The sequence below is a fragment of the Lepus europaeus genome, chromosome 4, assembly GCF_033115175.1.
Source record: "Lepus europaeus isolate LE1 chromosome 4, mLepTim1.pri, whole genome shotgun sequence".
In the NCBI taxonomy this organism is placed as follows: domain Eukaryota; kingdom Metazoa; phylum Chordata; class Mammalia; order Lagomorpha; family Leporidae; genus Lepus; species Lepus europaeus.
The window spans coordinates 142,171,539-142,178,885 of record NC_084830.1 but is presented as its reverse complement, the minus strand read 5'-3'; positions in this window follow the sequence as shown (position 1 = coordinate 142,178,885).

Here is a 7,347-nt window from a genome sequence, read left to right as displayed (position 1 = left end):
AGGCAGGTGGCCATGGGATGAGTGGGTTGTGTTGTACCAAACTTTTCATGATTTTTCTTTTATATTTTGATGCAAATTGAGACCCCTGTGTCACAATTTACATAGCTTATTCCGGGGCCTTTGAAAGTCCTATTGCATCTCCAGCAGCTAAATTATTTTTCTCTTGGAGAGACTGAGGGCACGCCCTTGCCTGTCCCCCTCCTCCTCGGCTTGCGCTTCCCCGGGGCCGGCACTGACAGCACATACCAGACAGAGACCACTTGGCTGCTGCAAGCTGACAAAGTGCCAGTTCTTTCAGTAGATAACAATTCTTCATAGCTTATTTTCAAAACACTTGAACTCTATAATGTATGCTCGCTCGGCTACAAGGAATTACAGAGAATTGATACACTTCTCAATACCAAGAAGCAGAATTATTGTTCTTGGTCAGGTTGTTTACGTGTCATCTGGGCTCCAGGGCACACGATGAGAAACAGCAAAATTGAGAACGATGTTCAAAGGGCTTGGAGCGTTAGATGGCTGAGAAGTGCTGAGAGCCTGCTGACGGCTTGGCTGCAAAGTAATCACAGATACCAGCACGGAGGCATCAGCACTGGCAGTCAAGGCCAGCTGAGGGGTTCTGCATGGGAGAGAGTCCTGTGCAGCCCACGTGACTGGCCCTCTCTATTCTCAACATCATTTCCTGCTATTCCAGCAATCTGAGCTGGAAAGGGGCTTAAATAAAGTCCAGGTTCCCCAACCTTCTCACTTACGAGCAAACAACAACAAAATACATGAACCCCAGAAAAGTTGGGTGACTTCCAACATCATAGAATGATGGAGACAATCGAGGCTGGAATTCTAGTCTCTGGTCCTGTTCAGTGTTTATTTCATTGCTCTGCCCTCTCCTTTTGTGTCCTTGAATGAGCTAATCACCTTCTTTCTGCCCCGATTTCCTCTTCTGTTGAAGAGAGACACAATTAGCATCTCTCTTTGTGGGTTCAGTTGAGGATCTAACAAGCTAACTCCTGTGGAATGCCTGGCCCATAATAAATATTCAATCAGTAAGTACTCTCATTATTATTGCTAATATTATTACTATCAACATTACCAACTTCCCTATTGGAGTTTCAAGAAGACCTAGCAAGAGAAAAAGATTTTAAAATTCCTGCTTTTGGGGACTGCACTATGGTGTAGTAGGCTAAGCTTCTGCCTGTGGCACCAGAATCCCATATGGGCACCAGTTTGAGCCCTGGCTGCCCCACTTCTGATTCAGCTCTCTGCTGTGGCCTGTGAAAGCAGTAGAAGATGGCCCAAGTCCTTGGGCCCCTGCACCTGCGTGGAAGTCCCAGAAGAAGTTCCTAACTCCTGGCTTCAGACTGGCCCAGCTCTGGCCATTGCAGCCATTTGGGGAGTGAAACAGCAAATAGAAAACCTTTCTCTCTTTATCCCCCTCTGTCTATAGCTCTACCTCTCAAATAAATAAATAAAATATTGAAAAAAAAAATCCTTGCTTCTGAACTCTGAACCCCAACCTGTTTGAACACGGAGGCTGTTACTGCCAGGAACACGTTTCTTAGGACATACATGAATTAAAGCCAGCAAGACTGCAGCTCCCACTCTACTGAAGTCCCAGGGGAGGCACTGAGGGCTGCAACAAGCAGACAGAAAACTGAACATCTTCCTCATCCCCCAAACCCGTGCCGGGCAGCGAAGCCATCAGTAGACTGAAAACTGTATGTTTTGTGCCTGTGTAGCTTTAATTGCTCAAAATCATGATTTTTGTTAGTCCTCTAACCTGATTAATGAAGCACAACAAGTGTATGAGGATTAATGAACATATTAATAAGAAAGAAGAGATGATTTTACCAAGGATACCTGGAAGAAAAAAGAATGAAAGCTGTTAGAGGAAAAATATTAAAAGATGTGATTAACTGTACATGAGAGAGATGCAATTACCATCGCTGTTTTCCAAAAGAACCTCATCACATGCGTCAGGTTAAATTGCCCCCTTTCTCCTGCAAATAAACCAGAGACCTGTCTCGTGTGTAATGGAATTCAGCTCTCAGCTCTTATGAATCAGGATCAGATTGTAACCCTCTCGCTCAGAAGTCTGGACTTATTTCCAGCCAATGCAGAAGCTGCTCACTCTGGGTTTTATAGACCACTACCAGAAGTAAAATACAGCTGAAGGCCTGGCTTTCACACAAATGAGGGCAGAGGGAAGAGGAAGGGGAGGCAAATCCACAGATGAGACCCAGACCATAGCCTTGGCATGCTTTTTATTTATGAAGCTATTTTGTTTGAGAGACACAGAGAGAACAATCCCATGCACTGGTTCACTGTCCAAATGCTAACAGCCACCAGAGCTGGGCCAGGCCAGAGTAAGGAGCCTGAAACTCCATCCAGGTCTTGCACTCAAGTGTCAGGGACGCAAGTACTTGAGCTGCCTCCCAGGGTACCCGTTAGCAAGAGGCTGGAATCCGGAGTGGAGCTAGGACTCAAACCCAGGCCCTCAATATAAATGCAGGTGTCCCAAGCAGCATCTTAACCACTAAGCCAAATACCCGCCCTGGCCTCTGTATACTTTGAAGACTTGAGGGGGGCTGGCGCTGTGGCACAGTGGGTTAAAGCCCCAGCCTGCAGTGCCAGCATCCCATATTGAAGCCAGTTCGAGTCCTGGCTGCTCCACTTCCGATCCAGCTCTCTGCTATGTCCTGAGAAGGCAATGGAAGATGACCCAAGTCCTTGGGCCCCTGCACCCACGTGGGAGACCTGGAGGAAGTTCCTGGCTCCTGGCTTCGGATTGGTTCAGCTCTGGCCTTTGTGGTCATTTGGGGAGTGAACCAGCAGATGGAAGACCTCTCTCTCTCTCTCTCTCTCTCTCTCTCTCTCTGGCTCTACCTCTCTCTGTAACTCTTTCAAATAAATAAAATAAATCTTTAAAAAATTAATTTGAGGGCCCAGATTCAATTCCAGCTCATTCCCAAAGACTTCACTCCCTAGCAGAAAAAACCCAGCTTCGGAGAAGGAAGAGACGACGTAAACCAGAGCAAAGGACGGTGTGTCCCGCTTGCTGCACACTTTGTGCACTCCGTAGAACCACACATTAGTGTGCAGCATCCCACTCAAGCTTGTACCAGCCATAGAAGAGAAGTGGGCAGTCATTCCTAGGTTACTGATGAGGAAGCCAAGTTCCCAAGAGGTCCTGAGATTTGCCCAAGGTTGAGGGTCTTTTTCCAGAAAGACTAGGACCAAGATTCAAATTCAAGTTTGTGGTTCCAGGACTAAGGCTATCCACTGTGCAGACCAAAAATATGGGTACACTGGAAACACTCCTCCCCCCCAAGAAACCTGCAGGACCCATGGCACACACTGTACCCTCACCAGCCCTGCACAGAAGATGCTACTGTTCCTGTAGAACAGACAAAACGGGGTCCCAGCAAAGCAAAATTGCTTGCTTGGGCTTCAGTTTCCTCATCTGTAAAACTGGAGGCTTGAACTTGACCATCTTCTAGGTCCCTTTTATCTCTGAGACTCTGGGGTCCCAAGAAAAGCAAAGAAGTTGCCTCCATCATGCAGGGAAGAGAACGTGTGTTCACCCCGATCAGTGTCCCCGTCAGCTCTCCCCCTGGTGTGCAGGGCTCACTGTCAGAGGCCTTACCAGACCACAGAAGCAAGAAGTCCAATGCAAGTGTCTTCTGTCCCTCTCCAGATGAAATGTCCCCTGGCTCACAGCATACAGCCCAGACCCACACCTGTGGATTCCCATGGAAATGTGGCTCCCAGCCAGGCAGCCCCATATGCTGAGCGGGAGGCCCCCACGCACACAGGCAGAACAAACTTCCAGAGAGCCCCCAGGGCCACCAGATCTCTGCGCACCTCCCCACAGCCCACCTGCCTCAGCCTGGGATCCTGCTGTGCCCGAGACGGAGCACGCTGCAGAGGGATTTTATCAAAGCGTCCAGCCAAACCAGGGTTCATCCCCCTCCCTTAACACCAAATACAGCAGCACTGCTGCCATCTGCACTCCCTACTAAGTGCCAAGCACTGCCCCAGGTGCTCCATCTGCCTGCTTCTGCCAGTCCCCTTCCCAACCCTCTGCTCTGGGTCCCATTACTGTCCATTTTATAGCCAGGAAAACTGAGGAGCGCAGGCTGAACACATGGCCCAGCAAGTGACGGACCTGAGAGTCAAGCCCAGGTCTTTTGGACCTGACCACTTGCACTCTTACCAGCTCCTGCAGGGCCCGGCGCCACGTCTGGTGCTCCCCTGGGGTGCATAGGCAGAAATTGTGTCCACGTGGTAAGACTCGGAGCCCTTGGAGGAAGGGCAGCGAACCACACTGAGCCTGGGGAAGAAAGCCCACGTGCCCACGGCCCATGCAAGAAGAGCAGGGCACCCCATCCAAGCTCCGAGACGCATGCCTCGGCCCTTGCGAGGTGAGACGTGAATGGGGGCAGAGGGTGGGTGGTGCCTACGTGAGCTTTTTGCTTTTCTGGGTGTCAATTTAATATAGTCAAAATTCACAAGGTTCCAAAAACACAGTGACATCATCTCCAAAGAAGGCCTTAAGGGGAAAGGCATGGGGTAAGCCCAGTGAGGACCAAAGGGAGGGCAGCAAGCAGCTTTGAGCATCGACTGTGCACAGTCTCTATGCAAGGTTATTCTCCTAGAGCCCAGTGCCCACTGGGGACAGACCCTGAATACAGCAACTTCAACACACACTGCTGGGGGCTGTGTTGTGACAGAACAGGTTAAGCCGCCTCCTGTAACACCAGCATCCTATATGGGCAACGGTTGGAGTCCTGGCTGCTCCACTTCCGATCCAGCTCCCTGCTAATGTGCCCGAGAAAGCAGCAGAGGATGGTCCAAGTGCTCGGGCCCCTGCACTCATGTGGTAGAACCAGATGATCCTCCTGGCTCCTGACTTTGGATAGGCTCAGCTCTGGCCACTGTAGCCATTTGTGGAGCGAATCAGTGGGTGGAAGATTTCTCGATTTCTCTCTCTCTCTCCCTCCCCCGCCCCGCCCCTGTAACACCGCATTTCAAATACATAAAGTAAATCTTTTTTAAAAAAATGCACATCTGGCCGGCGCCGTGGCTCAACAGGCTAATCCTCCGCCTTGCGGCGCCGGCACACCGGGTTCTAGTCCCGGTCGGGGCACCGATCCTGTCCCGGTTGCCCCTCTTCCAGGCCAGTTCTCTGCTGTGGCCAGGGAGTGCAGTGGAGGATGGCCCAAGTGCTTGGGCCCTGCACCCCATGGGAGACCAGGAGAAGCACCTGGCTCCTGCCATCGGAACAGCGTGGTGCGCCGGCCGCAGCGCGCTACCGCGGCGGCCATTGGAGGGTGAACCAACGGCAAAAGGAAGACCTTTCTCCCTGTCTCTCTCTCACTGTCCACTCTGCCTGTCAAAAAAAAAAAAAAAATGCACATCTGTAAATAATGACTGTGATGGATGGCAGGAAAGAAACGGGAATTATGGGAGTACAGAGTAAGGTAGTTGGAGGTAGCTCGCTGGGGTCAGCAGGACTAACTGAAGACACTGGGGCAGCAGTGGGAAAGGTGAGTAGGAGTCCATCAAGCCAGGGGAGGGTGGGCGTGGGAAAGGCACTGTGGAGGGAGGGAGCCACAGGGGCAGATCCCTAGGCCCCGAGGCACGGCAGCAAGGCCAGTGTGGCAGGCTGGAACCTGAGGCCGAGGAGTAGGAGAGGGAGCCGCAGAGATCTGCCGGGCCTGGGTCCCTGGGGCCTGGGGCTTGTGTTCAGGGTGTTTTAGTCCATTTCTAGCTTCTAGGGAGTTACTACGCTGGCAAGAGACAAGGGCAGCACCACATTCTGGGAAGTCCACGCAGGCTACTGCTGGGGAGGCTGCAGGAGGGAGACAAGTCACTGGCCGATGCTTTCACCAAGGCTGGCGCGAGGATGGCCCTGGGAGGGCGGCCGACGGAGGCTGTGACACAGGCACCACGTCTGGTGACGGTCCACTTGGATGGCAGAGAAATGTGACAGATGAGCAGCTTCCCAGCGGGACCTGCAGCAGCTCCGGGGCCACGAGGGGTCCTAGGAGCAGGAGTCCCAAGGGCTCAGCCGCTCCAGACGCCACTAGCACTCCCTCACATCCCCACCAAGTCCAGCGCAGCTCTGGCTATGTGCTGCCCCCCGCTCCCATCCCAGGTGGGGCGCTCAGCATGCAGAGCCACGCGGCTGTCCCCAGGGCTCCCCCGGCAGGCGGAGAAGTGGCTCTCCAGAGAGACAGACAGGCTAAAGACAAACTCCACTCCCGGCAGAGTGGAGGGGGAGCCTGCCGCCAGCGTGTCTCACCAAAGGCAGAAATGAGGTGTCAAGAGGCAGGGGACCCAACCCAACCAGCCTGGATCCCAGATGAATGCTGTCTAAAGAAAAGTCCTGATGTTATCAGAAACACATACCCAGTCATTCCTAAACGCTACCCTTTATCTCCTCGCAAACCAGCATTTCCAGGGAGAATCAACAGACACATTTTCCCTTACCGAATGCCTAGACTCAAAAAAGGTGGCGGTTCTGCCCAGGGGAGGTGCCAGGCTCGGGGTTGTCGACAGTTCCCACCTTGGGACCAGCCCCTTGTGGCAGCCTTGAGATCGCCGTAAGTCCATCCGAACGGGCCCAGCAGAGAGCAGCCCCCTGGACTTACCCCAACACCCACTCCAGGCCTGCAGATTTCCAACACAATCCTACTAAATGATGACAAGAGCCAGAACTCACTAAGCATCGTCTGGGAGTCAGATCAGCACCTTAAGCCCACGTGAGCAATCTAAGACCCAGGCTAAGCAACTGGTGGGTGACTTGGCCAGGACTCCAATCCCAGCTCTGTCTGACGTCTGAGCCACACCCTAGGCCTCGTGCTAAGCCTCCTCTGGGCCACCCCCACCCAGCCACCAGCCACCTCCCAGTGTACTTCCCCCTGCATCAGCCAGAGCCAGAGCATGGAGAAAAGGCCAGCAGATTCTTCTCGTACAATGAGAATGAGATTGAGAACCCTACTTTCTGTCCCCGACAGCAGGCCCCGCAGTGCCCGCTGGGCTAAAACAAGGAGAGAGACCACCTCAGAGCCGGAAAGCAAGGGCCGGGGGCTGGGCTGAGGCCACTGGGGTACAGCTCTCAGAAAGGAAGGCCCCGGAAGCCCGGAATGCAGGCTGAGCCAACGTCTCCGTCCGTCTCTAGCGTGTCAACCGCTACCTGCCACCCGCACCCCAAAGCCTGTGGAGGGGAGGTCTAACCTGGCCTGTGCCGCCGCTCCTCAGACTCCCCCACGCTCAGAGAGGCAGTGGAGCACAGTGGTTCAAAGCAAGGCCTCCGGGGTTACCATCTTGGGAGCCTGGGGAAAA